This window comes from Vulpes vulpes, chromosome 11 (genome assembly GCF_048418805.1).
Source record: "Vulpes vulpes isolate BD-2025 chromosome 11, VulVul3, whole genome shotgun sequence".
Taxonomy (NCBI): Eukaryota; Metazoa; Chordata; class Mammalia; order Carnivora; family Canidae; genus Vulpes; species Vulpes vulpes.
The window spans coordinates 82162120-82180221 of NC_132790.1; the positions used below are offsets into that span (position 1 = coordinate 82162120).

The 18102-nt window shown below is 48.9% G+C and overlaps 1 protein-coding gene across 3 annotated transcripts in view; it reads left to right on the plus strand.

Moving 5' to 3' along the window:
* The window catches only part of EPHB1 (EPH receptor B1), a 471107-nt gene that overhangs the window by 125108 nt on the left and 327897 nt on the right, over positions 1-18102 (plus strand). The gene's annotated exons all lie outside the window — the stretch shown is intronic.

Below are 18102 nucleotides of genomic sequence, written 5' to 3' on the forward strand. Positions count from 1 at the left end.
ATGAGAACCACCATGTTCCCAGTGTAAAGTACACACGTAGTATCAGCTTCCTCTTCGTCATGTCTCCCTGGTTTTCAGTGTAGAAACAGAGGCTCACAGAAGTTAAGAAACTTGCCCCATTTACATGGCACAGGCATGGGTAGAGGAGGATCCCAGAACTCCCTCTTTTTGTCCCAGCCCAAGTTTGGTCCATACACGGGGCAGGCTCCTGCTTCTCTAATAGCTCAGCCCCCTGCGATGGCCCCTGTGATGGCCTTGGCCCTTCATGGTGGGTTACCGCATAGGGAGAAAGGCCTCTGCTGAAAAATGTAGCAGAGATCAGAAAAACAGAGGCCAGAGGGAGGCCATAGAAATACCTAGTTACTAAACCGGTATCAGATAACAGCCTCTTACACCAGGTGCAGCTCAGGGGTCGGAGCGGTGCCAGGTAGTGTCTACAGCTCCGGGCCTGACGGGGAGGCCATCGCTGTTGATAGCACTCCCTCCTCCTGCTAGTGCATGTGTGCCCCTGGGGCTGGAGGGCTCCTTTCATGGTCTCAGCAACAAATGAGTCAATTTGATCAATTCTCTGGGCCTGGGGACTGGCTGAGCTGAAGGAGGGAAGAATTTGGCAGGTGAGGTCCCCAGGTGCTGGCACCAGGGCGAGAGGGAGGGGTGGGTGGTAAAAGCTCTGGAGTCCTGAGTCCTGTCTTCCATGTGGATTCATTTGCCAGGAACGAATCAAGTGGAAGTGGGGCTGTTGGGCTGCCACCTTGCCGTATTCATTATTTACCGTGTATGGTCATTATTATTACAGACTTTATTGAGTGCACTGTGCTTTATATTCCAGGGCTCCCTAGGGGATCTCGACCATGTCTGGACTTTTAAATACTATCTCAGCACTGATGTCTCCCAAACTCATTTCCAGCCAGGACTGTCCACTCACTCCCTTTTGTCCCTGGATCACTCGGTAGGGATGTCTGACAGGCTCCTCAGGCATAGCATGACCTCAGTCGTGCTGTTCTTCCTCCACTCTACACCACAGTAGATGGTGTTATGTTCCACATGGTCACTTGGTCGTCACAGCCCCCAAGCGTGGGTCATCTCTAATCCCTCCCTTGCCCTCGTGGCACTTATCCCGCAGACCCTGCTGGCTGTCCTTCCAGAATGCCTCCTGGGTCTGTACACTTCCCTCCACCTGTACCACCTGGTGCTACACCTGGCAATCCTTGGCCTCCCTACCAACAGGCACTGCCGCTTCTGGGCTCCTTGTCACCCTTTCTAAGGTGATTTCTCTCTCCAGTGCAGAAGCTCTCAGTGTTTTCACATTACACTTGACATAAAACCACAACTTTGTACCATGGCCCGTGGGTCCCCGTGTGCTTTGATTCTTGCCCATCTCTGTAACCTTGCCTCCTACTCCTCAGAACCCTCCAGGCTGCACAGACCATTCTGGCCAATTAACAGACCATGCTTGTTCCCCTCTGAGGGCCTCTGCAGTTGCTAGTGTCTCTGCCTGGAATGGTTTCCTTCAGAGTTCTTCGGGACTGGCTCCTCATCACTCAGGGTCTACTAAATGCCAGCTTCTCAGAGAGGTCTTCCCAGCCCCCCTTTGTTAAATAACACTCCGCTGCTCCTTATCCTATTCTCTTGATGTATCATATATAGAGCACTTATAATTGTCTGAAATTATCTTATTTATTTACACTTACTCGAGCAGGAGCCATCTGTGTGTGGGTTCTGCTCTGAACAAGGCCTAGCACACTGCCTGGGACATAGTAGGTTATCAGTTAATGTTTCTTGAGTGAATTCAGGAACGAGTGTTTTTCTAATTTCAATAATAACCTACCAAAGTGGTTTCTTTTGCTCGGAATTACAGTAAGTTCAAGTTCTCAGATGTCAGCTATCTTGCCTAAGGTCATCCAGGCTTGTAAGTGGCAGAGATGAACTTCAAAACCAGTTTTATCATATTTCAACACCCTTCCTGGGGCCGCACCACTTTGCCAGGACAAACCCACTTGGGGTCTCCTCTCAAAACAGAGACCTAGGGGGGTGTCCTGAGAAAATGTTACTTAGCTGGCTCATGGTTATCCTTACAGAGGAGTTACTCTTGCAGGGCCCTGGGGTCTTTGCAATTACTATCATCATCATCATCCCAGTAGCTGCAGATGAGGGGGCATGGGTGAATGTGTGGGGAGGGCAGGTGGCATAAAGAGTGGCTGCCCTGAAGCCGTGGGTTGTCCTCACAGGGACCACACCAGTGTGGCCCTGTGGTGGCTTGCAGCCAGCCTACCTAAGGGAGTGAATACAGTTAATTTCACCAAGCTATCACAGCAAGCAGGGGCAGCGTCTGAGAAAAGTCCAGAAAAGTCCCTCTAGAATGGAACCACTGGGGTAGCTAATTGATAGCAATCATTGGATGCTGTGTTTCCATGTGGTAACACAGGTGCTGCCAAATTGCCCTTCTATCTTCCTGCACCTGCTCTTGTCTCCCATGTGGAGGGGACCCCTCCTTCTTTAAAATCCTTGACTTTCTGGTTGTGTCCCCCTTCTTCATTTTGCTTTGTATACATTCTGTTTGCTCTGAACCTCACCTGGCCCCTGCAAATAAAGGTGGCCTCTCACAACAAATTGGCAAAGGATTTCTGGATTCAGGGTAAAGGCTTCACCTCCCTAGGAGAGAACTGATGATCCCACCCTCTCAGGGGGCTCCAGGATACCTCACAAAGTGGCCTTGACATAGTTTACCCGGGCGCTTATACGCACATCTGAAATATGGCTCCTGTTCAAGGGAGAGGCCTTTTGCTAATAGTGTCTTAGTTCTCTCTCCATTGCCTCTTCCATTCCTTATAATTTGGATCTAGCACAATTAATCAGATTGTGAGAGAGTCCAGGAACAGTAAGCAGAATTTGCCGTTTCCATACAAAGCTGAAAGACATGGCAATTTCACATGCAGCGATTAGACGTTTTTATGGCCAGCCTATCACATTACACGCCACAGCTTTCCAATAAATAAAAGAGAGCTGGAGTGGGGGTGCCGATTGTGTAACAATCCAGCTAACAATAGCGTGGACAGAACGGTGCTTTCTTGACATCTAATTTACTCAATTACATGAGTGATCATGTCACTCCCTGCTTAAGCTCCTTCAATGTCTTTCCATAAATTAGAATGACAGGTAAGTACCTCAGTGCTTCCCTCCATGATGGCACTTATGGCAGAGCACTGGGAGAGGATCTTCCCACATGCCTCTCCCACCAGGCTGGGTGTTCCGTGAGGCAGGGACCACACGATTTTTCTTCGTATCCCTTGGCTAGCACAGGCCTAGTGTCCCAAGAGAACCCTCTTGGGGTTCTGAGTGGTTTGCTGAGTTGCCTGAGTGGATAAATGACTGAATGATTAACTCGAGATACTGTGAAGCAGTGGGGGGGGTGGACCGGGGAACACTTCGCAGACCTGATGTGGCTCCCGTTCTAGGCAAAATTCACAAAGTGACATTTCTAGATATTTGACACGTCATCTGGAATTTCCCGTCTCGGTGTAGGCCGTTACACTTGAATCGTTAGCTTAGAATTATGCACTTAGCTGCTCATCCTGTGACAGAGACCAAGAGAACATGAGCCCAAGAGAGAAAAAAGGAAGGGAGGATGGAAGGAAGAGGGGGAGAGAGAGAGAGAGAGAGAGAGAGAGAGTGAGTATGAGGCGAAAGGTAATGATGCCTCTTCTGTCCTGGTTCTCCTGTTTTCCTTGTGACCAAAACATCTTGCTGCTCTGAGTTGTGATAAGGGATTTGTAATTTAGACTGGCCTTAACACCTAATTCATCCCACCCTTGTCCCAAATAAGGGAAAACTTTTCTGGGGCTATATTTGCCACGTCTAAGTGACCCAGATGTTTTGGGGATATATGCTGGTTTTATCTGCATCCTATTAGCTGATCCCAGTAATTATCTTTTTATCTAATCTGCAACTCAGCAATGATAGTGTTTATATTTAGTGAAGACATATGGTAGTGGGGACTCATCACATGCTCTTGTCAATTCACAAGGTTCGGCTTGGAGCTACCTGTCGTGCAACCAGGGATGTCCTGCTCCTTAATTCACCCCCACCCCTTCCTGCTGCGTTTCTGGAGAAGCAGGACTGGCCCATGGTATCATGTCCGTAATGCCCCATCGTATGTCCTGGGTCAGCAGGTGGGGGCAGACCGTGTCCTGTGACAGTTCTGAGGAGGGGCACTTGGGGTGGGTTTAAATGCAGGGGAGGGGCCTCCAGTGCGGGTTGGGGAACAGAAATAAACAAAACCAAGGAAGCAACCTCTCGCTAAACCTCAGATTCCAGTTTTGGCAGAGTAGCTCCTATTGGGAAGTCACTGGCAGGGCTTTGTCACTCTGGTAGCTCTGAGAGGTTTCAAGAAGAGATGAGGAAGGAGGGTGAGGTGTTCTCCTCTGTAGAAAACCTTTGTTAGGAGCAGAACTTCAGCTGCTTCTGTGGGTTGGTTCTAGAGTGGAAGTGTGAACTCACAGGGCCTGGCAAGTGATGCCTCCGGGAAGAAGCCTGCCACTCACCTGCAGTAGAGCAAGCTGGACCAGATCTTCAAATGTCCTTTAACACAATCTGGAAATTGGGACTTTTTTTTCATGTGAAATTTTTCCTTTGTTAACATTAGCAACAGATTTCTAAAATATCATATGCTGCTTCCTCCCCTCCCCCCACAAAAATCCGTGGGTAGCCTTGGAATCATGGATCTTCCGGCTCCTAGAGGCAGCAGGGTGGCCTGGATGACTTGGGAGACTTTTATGTTGAGTTCCTTGTGGGCACACAGTGATTCTCCAAGTCCTCCTCTGAGAGCATAGAAATCATGTCTGATGTGGAGACATGACCTTCTTTTCTTGCTGGAAAATTTGCAGGAGGAGTAACCCCAATGCGTGGGCCATGACCATTACCGTAGTTACCCGATGGCCATCTATACAGTGTGGGCCTTTCTCTGCTTGCCTGTCTGGCAGGCTGAGCCTGTGCAGCTGGGCCCTTCCCCATGCTCGGGGTCCTTGAGCCTGTCTGTGGGAGACAGTCACTTCCTTCTGTTTCCTCATTGCCTGACTCGGATGGCTGGTGGGCAGGGCTGCCCAGAGCCCAGCTCCTGGAATTCTTTCCTTTTTTAAGGATTTATTTATTTATTTATTTATTTATTTATTTATTTATTTATTCATTCATTCATTCATGAGAGACACACAGAGAGAGGCAGAGACACAGGCAGAGGGAGAAGCAGGCTCCCTGCAGGGACCTGGAGTGGGACTCGATCGCAGGACCCCAGGACCACGACCTAAGCCAAAGGCAGATGCTCAACCACCCAGCCACCCAGGTGCCCGGGCTCCTGGGACTTTAGGAACTCCTCTTCCCAAGGGATCGGCCTCCCTGGTGCTTGCTGGCACCTGGACAGTCTTCAGTTATGCAAGGCGAGGAAGCAGGGCAGCTCGCCTTAGACTCCGCATGTGGCTCTGCTGGCTCCCGGGGAGAAGCCGAGCTCGTCCCTGATCCTTTCCGTGTGAATCAGCCAGGAACAGCCACCCCGCCTGCCTGCTGTCTCCCCAGGACTTCGTGTTGGCGGCGGAGGGGAGCAGAGGGCCAGCTGGGAGGGGGGGGTCCGGGCAGATGGAGGCACCATGGGCCAGGAGTCGGGGTGTGGGCGGCCTCCCGGGGAGCGGCCTCGCGGGTGGTAGGGAGGGGCTGGCGCAGCCCTGCAGGGAGCAGAGGCCGGCCCGCAGGTGGGTGACAGGGACCGCAGGCCTGCGACGCCCCGGGCACCCATGCAGCACCCCGGAGCTCTGCTTTCCCCATCGAGGAAAGGCCGAGAAGAACTACCGCTCACCGAGGCGATGAGCTCATGTTTGTGAGCTGGCTTCAGATGCTCTTCCTAAGTGAGATGCTAGGTTATTCCGTTTACCTGTTTTTATCCCAGTTCTCTAGTACTTATTTTTTCCCAAGTCTGTCTTATTTATTTATTTATTTATTTATTTATTTATTTATTTACTTACTTACTTACTTTTTATTGGTGTTCAATTTACCAACATACAGAAAAACACCCAGTGCTCATCCCGTCAAGTGCCCCCCTCAGTGCCCATCACCCAGTCACCCCCGCCCCCCGCCCTCCTCCCCTTCCACCACCCCTAGTTCATTTCCCAGAGTTAGGAGTCTTCATGTTCTGTCTCCCTTTCTGATATTTCCCACTCATTTTTTTTCTCAAGTCTTTAATGCAAACGTTCTAAAGACCTCCAAAACGGAACAGATCGGGGAAGTGGCCACAGGGCCTCTCGAGCCTCCGTCACGGCCTGCTGGCCCGGAGGTTCTGGCCTGCGCCCCTAACTGGCCTCGGGCACCCAGCTGGCCCCCTCGGTTCCTTGGGTTACCAGAGGCCTCCAGAGGGAGCTTTCGGAACCTGCTCTTGCCGGGGCGCTGGGTGGCTAGTGGGGGTAAGTGTGTGCCTTCGGCTCGGGTCATGATCCTGGGGGCCTGGAACTGGGCCCCGAGTCAGGCTCCCTGCTCAGTAGGGAGCCTGCTTCTCCCTCTGCCCCTGCCTCCTGCTCATGTGCCCTCTCTCTCTCTCTTAAATAAATGAAGAAAAATCTTTAAAAAAGACAACTGCTCTTGTCACCTTCCTGCTTCACAACACCTGGTTTGTAATTCTGCACATAAGCTGTGCCCTGGGCAGGGGGAGGGAGTGAGGAGATGGAGGGGGGCCCAGCTGTTCCCCAAGCTTGTGGGTTGGGGCTGCTCAGTCCCTCCAGGATAAGAGTCACAGCTCCCAAGGTCTCTGGGGCTGTCCCCTGCCCATGTCTCGGGCCCATCCTCCTCTGCCTCTTTCCCCCCAGCCTCCTGGTTAAACTCCTGGGGCTGAGTGGCCGGTGCTGTTTCCAAACCACTCCTGGGGTGTGGGGGTGGGGCAGTGAGAAGGGGCTCCCGACTTTGCCTGCTCGTCTCCCAGGTGCTCTTTCTTCTCCCTCCAGCCCTCCTCATTTGCCAGGTTCCTGCCCAGGCTTCACGGCTCAGCCTTTGTAGGGTTGTAAGCAATAGAAGTTTAACTTAAAAGAACTTAACGGAAAAGTGAATGTATTGATTCACAAAACTTGAAAAGTAACATGCTCTCTGGGTCCAGGGGCTCAGGCAGCCCCAAGAGCCGGTCTCTCCCATCTCATGGCTCTGCTGTCTTCTCTGTAGGCTTTATTCTTCGGCGGACCCCCACAGTGGGGCAAAGGTGGCCACCTACAAGTTCAGGCTTAAGATACAGCCAGTGTGCATTCCGTAGTAGTGCCAGCAAAAGGCCCTGGGTGCTGGCTCAGTGGGCTGGTCTGGGGCTTGGGATTAATGCTGGTGGCGGGGGTGATAGGTTAGAACCAGGTAGATGTTTGGTGCAGGATGGGGAGGGTATGAGCCTGGCTCAATCCCATGGGCCGAAAACGGGAGGGAGCATTTGCCAGAGCAGAATTATGTGGTCTCACTAAAGGAAAGGGCCAGAGATGCGGCGTGGGCAAGCACAGTAGGTTCCAGCACACCTTCCTTAACTGCTGCTACCACCCTCGGAGTGGCTTGGGGGTCGTGGTTCCGTGCTTTCCACGTGCCTTGCTGTTCTTATTAGAGTGGAATGAATTTTTGTTCATTCACCTGTTTCTCCCAGGGAGCTATGAGCTCCCCTGAGACTGGAGTGTGTGTCCACGTGGCTCTGACTCCTCATCGTCTGACCCAGAGCCTGCACCGCATGGGGCTCCCGCACAAATGGAACCACACTGAGAAGAGTCTGGAGTCGGCTGGCAGACCTGGGGGTTGCAGTCCTGCCACCAGGCTCGGACTCTTGCCAGACACATCGGCCCAGATCCTGTGGGTCTTGTGGTCTGGTGGGGTCCTCTATTTAGGTCTGCTGCTTTGTGAGCTGAGAATGTGCCACACGGACAGGATGACAGTGCTGCCCGGCAAGGACGGTGGTGCATGGCACATTGTCACAGGAGCTAGTCCTTCTCCTTGGGGGAAAAATCAACCCAGTGGCCAGCCCCCGAGCCCCACAGAGCAGGGCCAGCCCTGAGGCTGCGTTCCTCCTTTCTGAGCACCTCTCCTTATCCTCCACTGAGCCTCAGACCTCCAGCAATCCCCTTCAGCAGTTAGCTAATTATACCTGACACCTGCCTTCCATGTCCCCTGCTGAGGCAGGGAGTCAGGCAAGATTTGCCATCCTAGGCCGTCCTCCTCCCCTGTAGCGATAGGATAACTTGTCCCTGGGCACCCAGGGTTGCCCAGTGGTTGCTGGGTGAAGTTGGGGTGAATCATGTGCAGTCCCTTGAGACAAGGCCAGCTGCTTCCTGTCTGCCTCTGTGTGGAGGTTATCACCAGTCCTCCCAGTGATGGTGTTGCTGAGCCTGAGAACGTCAGTTCTTCACAGCCCAGCTAGGATGGCCATGGGAAGACTGGGAGTTCTGGAGAATGTTCTGGTCCCGTCTCCATGGATCTTTCTGACAGATATTTGACTTCAGAACAAGTTTCAGGCTGTTCTTAAAGCAGGTTCATTTCCTTTCTATCTTTTTAAAAGATTTTATTTCTTTATTCTTGAGAGACAGGGAGAGAGAGAGAGAGAGAGAGAGAGAGAGAGAGAGAGGCAGAGACACAGGCAGAGGGAGAAGCAGGCTCCCTGCAGGGAGCCCGATATGGGGCTTGATCCCAGGATCCCAGGATCACGCCCTGGGCTGAAGGCAGATGCACAACCACTGAGCCACACAGGTGTCCCTTAAAGCAATTTTTAAAGAAAATGGCTCAGGTGAAATGAGCTATTCTGAATAATTCATTTTCCTTCCTCCAAACTTACATTTGCTTTTCTCTCAGTGGAGAATCAGCCAGATGTGAAGCAGGGATTGTTGGGGGCTCATATTAAAGTTATGAAAGGACAGAGGGAGGCTGGAAACCCCGTGACTGTCGACAGAGAGAAGTGATACAGAGGTTGACATCACCATGCACCACTGGAGTAGAGGTCTCCTTGCAGAGCACCAGGCAGCCCATTGGGCTGGAGAGCCGAGCTCCTGGGGACAGCAGGTGTCACTACTTCTGGCTTCCAGATGGCTGGTGGGAAGGGCAGGTTTGGCCCTTGATGAGGACTGTGACAATATATAGGGACAGTGGTTTTCTCAGTCAAGGGACCCATGCTGAGGGGGAAGTGACCTCCAGTGCCTTGTAGCCCAGTGTTTCCTGAACCTCTGTCATTCACACAGCAGCCAGCTTGTTGAATTTTGGACATAGGGGTTTACTACCTATACCACTGTTGATGCACTTATAAAAATTTAAGTACGTTCATTTGTAAAAGAAAGTTTAAATCACTCTAGTCTGTGGAAAATTGGACATATACAATAAATACAGGACAATTGTCAAGATGAATCAAATGAAAAATTGGATATTCAGCTGTAGCTAAAATCTAAAGCCTGTTTTCTACATTTGAATATCCAGGGTTTAAGAGGTATTAAAGAAATACCACACCCAAATTAAGACTTTCTCCCTTAAGGTCATCAGAAGGATAGGAAGACAGTTGAGAGGGGCATGTGTTTCTCCCAAACCAACTAGGTATGATTTAGTGTGGTGTTGGCATCCTAAAATTGCTTTGTATGTTACCATTAGTGCTCACCCTGGAAACTCCACTCTCCCAACTCTCTGCTCCCATTTTGCAGAAGGTGTGACTGAGGCTCACTTACTTTTATTTTTAGTTTTAGTTTTTAGATTTTATTCATTCATGAGACACACAGAGAGAGGCAGAAACATAGGCAGAGGGAGAAGCAGACTCCCCACCGGGAACCTGATGCGGGACTTGATCCCAGGACCCCAGGATCATGCCCTGAGCCAAAGGAAGACATTCAATCACTGAGCCACCCAGGCACCCCCTGAGGCTCCTTTATGGAACAATATATTCAAGGTGCCCAGAGCTGGCCAGAGACAGCACAGAGTGAAGCCCAGGTCTGAAGACTGTTGAAGGAACTGGAATCATTGAGTCATGGCTCAGCCTGAAAAACCAACATCTGATCCCAGTTCCAAGCCAAAAACATTTACTAAGCAGAGAGTCCATCAAGAAATGCAAAAGGTAGAGATCCAAGGGGGAAATTGGCCCCATCTCCTGAACTTCCGAGGAAGGGAATCTCTTTTGGACAAAGTTCTGTAAGAGAGAAGACAGGTCTGCAAAGTTGTTATAGAATGATTTATATCAAAACCTAGCCTGATACCATGATAACAGGCAAAATCAAATCCAAGAAGGACATTGATAGGGTCCATCCGTGAAGAAATTTCCAAGACAAAGAAGGTCAGAAAATAATATAAATGAGGCTTGAAAAAAATCACATTCCCCAGAGGGCATTTCTGATTTGAAGCACAAATAATAAGGGACTTCTCTGAGAATCCTGGATTCCTGTTGCTTTATATCTACCCCAAATGCTGGAGATGGGTGGGCCTTCCCTAACACCCCGGTGCACTCCTTGGTCTCAGCTGTTCAACTGTGCCACTTATTCCAGGGCTAGAAGTGGCCTTGTTGGGGGGAAACACTGTGTTCTGGTCTGAACTGGCCTATGTGGCCAAACAGTAAACACAGAACCAAAGGTGACCAGGACTTTGCTGTTCTCTAGCTGTTGAAGAACTGCCTGGAAAATGTGAGGGTGCCGTGCTGGTAGAGTGGGCTTCTGTGGGAGTGAGTTTATTTATTTATTTTTATTTTTTTATGGTTTAAAGGTCTTATTTATTTACTTATTTATTTATTCACGAGAGACACACACACATACACACACACAGAGGCAGAGACACAGGCAGAGGGAGAAGCAGGCTCCATGCAGGGAGCCTGATGTGGGACTGGATCCTGGGACTCCAGGATCACATTCTGGGTTGAAGGCAGGCACTAAACAGCTGAGCCACCCCGGAAGTGAGCTTCCCGGAAGTGAGGGATCCCCGGAAGTGAGCTTCTTTAATGTTAGCAGTGGCTAACACTAGGTTTATTATAGTCTCCTAGGCCAACAAAGGTGCTTTGGTGAGGATGCCTTCAGGTCTGGTTTGTCTACTCTGCAGCAAGCACCTCCCAGGTGCTGCCCATTGGAGGTACAGACTGGTTCTGCTCCTTCTCCTGTGTCCATCCCTCTTGTCACTGGCCTAAAATGTTCTTGGTGCAGGTCTGCTAGTGGTGGCCACATGTCCACAACCAGGAGTTCTTGGAGACCGCAATAGTCCACCACACAGCCAAGAGATGGCTTCAACCACTTCAGATGGCATGGCAATGACGGCCCACTACTAGGAACCATGGGGCCAGACAGCTAGGCCCATACCGCTGCTCAGCCAAGGTTTCTCTTCCAGGGCCACCATTAGAACACCCAGCCAGTGCTTGGCCGAGTAAGGCCACAGTAAATGAGTAACTCTGCCATTGAGCTATGAGGCTGGTGGCCTGCATGCCTTGCAGGCACATTCAGCACTGATGAGAATCCCAAATATTTCCTCATAGGAAGGTTAGGCAGCTGGGAGTTGGGCTTCTGGGTCCTTCCTTAAAGAGGGAAACCTGTGGTTGCTTTATCTGTGAGAGGAAGGGGTGGTGTGAGAATTACATGGCCAAGGGTTCTGGAACTTGGGAAGTAGTTAAGAGGAGTAAAGCTGTCCATCAGGGAATAGCACCAGTTCCACCCCCTGCCTCAGCAGATCAAGAGTAGCACATGGGCTGTGATCCAAAGAGTTCGAGCACTCTGCCTCAGTGGGGGATTCTGGGTAACTGAGCCTTTGCTGATTGTGGGAGGACCCTTTGTTTGCAGTGACCTAGAGCCTTCCTACCAGCATCCTTAATGTAGAAAGTGGCACTTCTTGGGGAGGCAGAGACCCCAAAGGCAGAGGACCCCTCACTATGAGAAGAGGCGAGTGGGTGTGTTTCACATGTGGATGGATGGGTAGTAGGTGTATAGCATGTACCCAGTGGCATGTTGTATATAGATGTGTGTAATGAGATGGAACCTGTGGGTGTGTGCAAGCAGATAGGAGCAGGGGATTGTCTGAAAGGAAAATACACCGAGAAACAAAATGCACACACCAGGCTGATTTGAAATCAAGGTGCCTTCGTTGATAATGGAGGAGATGAACCCCCATTCCAGAGCTCCTTCCTCTGGCATCCCACCAGAAGTCTCAGATTGATGGGGCCATGAGAGACCACTGGCAGAGACTGAGTACTGGCCATCTGCAGAGCCGGTTCAGAGGAGATGCTCTCCTGGAGGAGCCTCTTTCATAAACCAGGCGAGATCCACAGGGGAAGGAGGCCTGACAAGGGATGCTAATTGGTTTATGTCCATCAGCAGAGCTGCCTCAAAAGGCTTCCATGCCAGAATGGTAAATAAATGAATAATTGAGAGTGAGGAAGAACCTCTTAGACAAGTCAGCCCTTTAACACAGGCATAGATCTTATTTTTAATCCTCAGAATTTTGACTTTTCAAAAAGAGCTTGACTTGGCAGGCAGTAGAAGAAAACGTGGGAGGGACTGTTACGTCTGACCGTGGGTTGGCACAGCTTCCAATCAAAGATGACTGAGCAAATGAAAATAAGGGTTCACGGAGGGTTAATAAAGCTTTATTGCAAAAACCAAACAAAGAATTCATGGAACAAAATGATAATGGGGAGCTGTCCAACTATATTCTTTGGGATGCATCCAAGACTGTAATCAGAGGCAAGCTAATTCAGTACTAATTTCAGGAAAAAAGATGGGAAAAAATGGATAATTAGAAAAGAAAATAGAAACACTAGAGGAATCATATAAACATAAATTAGGTCCCAAAATACTAACACAATTAATCACAGCCAGGGGTGAATCAAATCTCATCCTATCAAAAAGAACTGAATATTTCATAAAGAATACAAAAGAAGGATGAACTGAGGGGCATTATAACCAGCCATAACTTAAAAAAAAAAAAACAACTACCACTTGTCAGAAATTAACAACCGAAATGTGAGAGAGAAATAACATCTTCATTAACCAGTGGGGATGAAAAATGGACTCAGGAAATACAACAAATGCTCATATTCCTCAAAGCCCAATCTCCTTCTATTGAAATTACAGCCATAACTTTCAAAAATCTTTTTATTTTTCCTCTCTCAGGAACAGAATGATTCATTGTATATAAAAAAGAAAAGAGAACAGAGGAAATAATTAAAGCTATAAAAAAAATTCCCAATTACGAAGCATCAGAGTCCAGATGGCTATACCACAGATTCACCATGAAGAATCAACTTGCACGCGCATGCATGCCCCAGTGTGTGTGTGTGTGTGTGTGTGTGTGTGTGTGTGTGTGTGTGTGTGTTGGGGGGAGAACATCTCTTCTACGCTGGTGGAGCCAGAGACCTGCAGAAGGATGTCCTGAGAAAACACTTCTTTCTGCCTGCAGTGAGAGTGTATTAGGAGTGGAAAAGAATATACAAGCTCATGTATTCCTCATTTGCTCACCCATATTCCTAATTTGCTCATCCTAACGTGTTGGCACTCTACCTTGAAGGAGGAGAAGCAAGCCATAGTCTGTTCCTAGGAGCAGCACTGGAAGCCTGTCCCAAGAAGACCCCTGGAGGAAATGAGGGCAGGATGAAGAGGAGAAGTCTCAGAGACAGACATGAGAGTCGCTGCAAGGGACCTTTCTGAACACAGAGTGTACACCACCTCTCTGATCTGGGCCCTGGCTGTCTTACGAAGAAATGTCCTGCCATGGGGGGTAGTGAGCCCTCCATGTCAACAGGGGTGGTACAACCTCCTGGCAGAAATGTTGAGGGAGAATTTGAAAGGGTCCTGCCTAAGCCTTGTGTTTCATAATTTTGGGATTGCAAACTGGTCCAACTTGAAACCCTCTTAGAAAGGTCGAGTGATATATTTAAGATTTCTGGAGGAGGACAGGGTCACATGGCTGGCTTTGAACAACTGGCCATGAAAATAAAGGACATTGCTTCACTCATGAAGAGGAATTGAGGGAGGTTCTGGACAAGGGGACGGCTGCCTGTTCGGAGATTGGACCTTTCTGAGTAACATCTGGTTGTCCTGGGGCCTCTATAGCAGCTCCCAGCAGGGCCAAGATGCTCAGAGGGCAGGTGTTGCCCTGCCTGGGTTAGGGGAGAGAGTGGTCAGGGAGAGAGTCCTCGGGTACCTTTCTGGCACTGGGAATAAATGGATTTCATACATCTCATGGCAACTCTGTGAGTCACAAACCATTTTCCTGAGTTTAAGCAGTAGAGAAATGTAGCCACCTTGAATTTAAGTGATTTGTGCGAAGCCACACACATGTGGTAAGTGGTGGACGGATGGGATTTGAACCCATGTCCACCATTCTAGAGCTGGGTATACTGCTCAGTGCCTCCTCTTATTCTGGTTTCTGGGTATCAGGCCCTATGGCTATAACAGGACTGCTCGGCCAAAGGTATTGAAATGTCCAAGCAGTGTTCCAGTGTGAGGCGCCATTGGCTGAGTCCCACGGGTCAGAGGCTGTGGTCCCCACTGCACCACGACAAGGAGCAGTGACAGTGTGGGGAAGGGATTTGAATGCTCCATGTTGGGGAGTGCGCAGCAGGAAGAATTCGGAGTCCGGGAGCAATCACAATTCTATCACTTCATGAAGCCTCAAAGAAGCCTTTTTATATGCATATGCTTATTATAAATCAACGTGGGCCTTCTTTTAACTCTTTGAAAATATATGCTTGGAGCCAGAGCTTCTGAGATGCCCTTCCTGGGGATTCAGAAGTTCATTTGATCAGAAGGTGGTCTGTTCTTGCTAAAGACTATGGTGGGTTCTAATTAGTTGGGGTTCAAAGTCTGAGCGAGCACTGCACACAGTTCTGTTAGTTAAACAAAATATCAAAAATCAGCATAAACAAGCAACAGGATATGAGTTAATAATACCATTTCCCTTCAAAAGATTTGGATGACCCAGACCGCATTTCCTTTGGCTAATTTGGCTCTTTGCATTTTAAGAGGCCAAGGCTCCAGGGCACTAGAAAATTGGCAAGAAAGCCTCTCAGTTTCATCCGTTGTGTGGGTGAGCTGTGCTGTGCCCGCACCTGACACGTGTGAGCACAAGGGAAGTGCTGGACCGATGAACAGAAATTGAGCAATCCACCTATTTAGAGCTGGTCTTAGAAATGTGGTCAATCAGTGAGCATTTATTGAACATCTATGGAAATAAAGGCCTGCGGGAACTGACGTCAGCCCTTGGAGGAAACACGCGTGGATACAGGGATTTGCATACTGGCTTTGTCTTGAATTTCCCAAGTAATTGAAGAAAGAAGTTTGAGATTCTAAGAGTGCAGAGAGTTGTCTCTGCTCTCTGAGGAGATGGAGGAGTGCATGGACAGGGTCGGGAGAGACGCAGAAGATAGAAAGGGGGTCGCAGTGGGACTTTTGGAGATGAACATCTGAGATGAGAAATACACCGGGTGGGATTGAAGAAAGCCGAGGAGCTGCAGAAGAGATTAGTGCGCTTGAAGACAGGCTCATAGCAACGATCCAAAACAAAACACAGGAGGATAGAAGATTGAGGAATAACGCCTAGAGCGTCCGTGAACCGTGGACCTTAGAAGAATGACACAGAATAGTACGTGCATGATGTTATGAGTCAAGCAGCAGCCAGAAGTGCAGAATGAAAATTGGTAGCCTCTTTCCCCCGTCTGCTACCTGTTTCTCTCCGCAGTGATAATCACCACTAACAGTTTCCTGGGCTTCTTTTCAGAAAACTAAATATGCCCACATCCACCTGTTTGTATTTACATATCCGAGAGGTGATCCCAGGTAACCAAGAGGCAACAGACTGTCTTCTCCACTTCCGTGACTCCAGGACTCCTTCACCAAATTGCCTTACCTGGTCTCCAAGGAATTTCATAGAGCATAACTGATACTGCAAGCCAGAAGGGTTCCATGGCCTAGAAAGTTGGGAAACGTCGGAGACAGCAGAGTCGAGCGAGTGGGCTTAGTTGTTGCTGACTTGGTGGAACATTCGACTCCCGGTGGAGGAGTGAGCAGTATTCCCCAGGCTTCTTTGATTAAGGGACTCCTTCAAGGAAAGGGGTGTCCTGTCATTCCCACTGGAGGTATATTCTTCGGGGGATGCTGTACTGCCAACACCTGGAGAGGGCGGCTTGACTGGAAACTGAGTCAGAACGAAGGGGCCATGCTGCGTGAGCCTGAAGACGGGCAGTGTGAGGGAGGTCGTAGCCTGGGACGCTGAGCAAGAGCCCAGGTTGGGCAGGGTTGGAAGCTGACCCCACCCACAAAAGTGGTGCCACAGGGAGCTGAGGGTTGGTTAAAGAGTTGATAAAACAAAACTAAACAAAAAAAACCTTTCCGGGGAGAAGCAGATGATTCAGCAGGTGAGTTTAATTCCAGAAAAATGTATAAAGTGTTGGAGAAGCTGGCTCTGCTGCTATTGTCAGGCAGAAGCAGGACAGTTTGGGGGCCCATTTTCACAAATGTGACAGTGGCAAGAGCAGAAGGCATGGAGTCACATAGCTCTTCTGCTTGCTACCGGGTGACCCTGTTCACTTTACTCATGCTTTCGGAGCCTCAGCACCATCACCTGAACCAGAGGGATTATGACCTGTGATGCATGCTTGGCCGGAAATAACTGACTGACTTCTCACAACAACCCCAGAAGGGAAGTGCACTTTAATCTCCAGGCTTCACAGGTGAAAAAGAACTGAGGCATAGGGAAGTTAAGTCATTTATCTAAGGCCACACAGCTTGTAAGGGACAGAGATGAGAATCAAACTTGGGCACTATTTTCTGCCATGCCCACAAGGCACATCATTGTAAAGACAGAAATAAGGATGGTACACAGAAAGTGCTCCATAAAATGTTAGGTTCTTTTCTTCCTGCAGTTAACAACAGTAAAGGTATTTCTTGAACAAATATTTTGTAGTCATAAGAGCAGCTAATATTTTTTGAGCACTCATAGTGTGCTGGAAACTGTGCAAACCTATTGCATGTTTTCTCTTATGCCCCCAACAACCCTGGGTTGGTACCGTGGTTATCCCTGTTTTATAGGTCAGGAAGTTGAGGCCGAGACTGAGGTTAAGTTACTCACACAGTTAGTGGTTGGTGGGGTCTGAGGCAGTGTCATGACTTCTGTCCAAGAACAGGGGCTGTTGCAGAGTGATATAAATCAGAGTGGTGCTACTTTCCAGTGTGTTTACCTGGAAGAAAACTGGGAAATTGGAAATTAGAAGTTGGAGATGCAGAATCATGGTGCAACAGACATAGGGCAACAGGTATCCGTTGTTACATAGCAAACTACCCCTAAATGCAATGGTTTATAATACTTTCTCTTCTGATTTCACCTGGGCTCACCTGTGCAGCTGCATTTCGCTGAAGGGTCAGGGGCTCTAAAGTGGTCTTGCTCTTGTGTCTGGCAATCGGTGCTGGCTATTGGTTGGGGGACTTGTTCTCCTCCATGTGGCCTCTCATCTGCAGTGGGTCCACTGGGCTTCTTCATGCCATGGTGAGCACAGCGGTGAAGGACAAGGGTGGAAGCTGTCAGGCCTTCTGAGTTCGTGAATTCACACATCACATCCACCCATACTACTGGACAAAGCAAGCCACAGGGACAGCCTGGCCTCAAGAGGGTGGAGAAACAGACACTGTCTATTGAAGGAAGATGTGGTAAGTCACATTACAAGAGGCATAGACACAGGGTGGGAAGATTCATTGGGGACCATGACCACAACCATCTACCACACTGCATTTGGGACAAAGGGCAGCCAGGAAGAGAATATTTGCATAGGAAAGAATAGCGAGTATTTATTCATTTTCATTTATGTCTTTTGATGTTAGAGCAAAGGCTACCAAAACAACTGACTCCTTATGAATCTGAATAATGCAATAATGCTTGGGGAGTGATGATAAAAGAAATCTAGTTTTTGTTTTAACTCTGCAGGATGATCTATATTGTAAGTTAATAAAAAGTTGAAGATTAATGAGATTGTATCTATGAAGTATTTAGAGCTCCTGGTAAAGAGTGAGAACTATTTCAGTATTAGAAGCATCATCACACAGCTATCAAAATGCCATTTAAAAGAGGACAGGTCATATTTTGTACTTGAAAAGATTTGCTTCTGATTTTCAGGGGCAG